Source organism: Capricornis sumatraensis, chromosome 2 (genome assembly GCF_032405125.1).
Source record: "Capricornis sumatraensis isolate serow.1 chromosome 2, serow.2, whole genome shotgun sequence".
In the NCBI taxonomy this organism is placed as follows: domain Eukaryota; kingdom Metazoa; phylum Chordata; class Mammalia; order Artiodactyla; family Bovidae; genus Capricornis; species Capricornis sumatraensis.
The window spans coordinates 101,766,508-101,767,611 of record NC_091070.1 but is presented as its reverse complement, the minus strand read 5'-3'; positions in this window follow the sequence as shown (position 1 = coordinate 101,767,611).

Here is a 1,104-nt window from a genome sequence, read left to right as displayed (position 1 = left end):
GCAGGATCCTAGTGAAGGTGTCAGTAGAGAATCTGCTAGATGTAGAGCTCTTAGAAGAATCACCTACTGATCCCAGTGAGTCAGACTGCAGAGTCTCCCCACCCAATGAAGTGGGTTGTAGCAGAAGCCTCCTAGGAAACGGTTTGGTTTAGATGACGCTAATTTTGTCACCTGCATCTCTCTACCATTTTCTCTTTGTGCTCCCATTTTTTTCTGCAGCTTATCCATGCCATGCTTAGGCAACAAAAGTTCGTTGAGTACCTTCCTTGTGCCCTGACCCTTACTCTCAAATGATTCTAGAAGGCTGCCCCTCCTGTTCTGTGGACATAGTGTAAAGCTGGTAAGTGAGCTCAAAATTTACCTAGCCTAAGGCTACTGCTTCATAACTTTGTACAGTCCTAAAGGTATGTGTAGCCACAGAGCTTCTGCTTTGAGACCAAAAGAGGGTGTAAGGCCATGGAGTGAAGTTAACAGAAGTAGAGTTAATTACATGTTATAGCACTGAGAATTGACAAAATGAAATCATGTTGCTCCTTGGCTCAGAAACTTTGGATGACTCACCATCACCTACAGATCAAAGTTGATCTCTGCCATCTGCCCTCAAAACATTTCTCCAGCTTTATCTCCATGTTACCCCCTTAGCATCCTCTGTTTCAGTCAAGGCATACATTCTGCCTCTATCTTGTGAACATTCAGTGTTCTTTCCCACCTCTGTACCTTCTCTCCTGCCTGAAATTTCCTTCTCTGCTCAGTTCCACCTGTGCGAATCCTGCTTATCTCCCATGGACTGACCAGAGCATCACCTGCTGCACCAAGCATTTGATCTGCCTGGGTTCCCTGCCTTCCCACTGGTTTTGCCTCTGTTATAGAGCTCATCTCATGCTCCCTTGTATTTTTAGTACCTGTGTCTCTCTTCCACTAGATTGTGAGCCCCTTGAGGGAAAGGCCCAGCCTTCTCTTCTCTGTTCCCCACAGCAGCACCTGGTTCTGTGCCTTGCCTATAGGAGGTGCCCAATAAACTCTGGCTGAACTGCATGGATGTGAAGTGCATATGTGAAAAGGACAGCTATAGAGCTCACTGGGGGGCAGAGCTCAGAGATATAT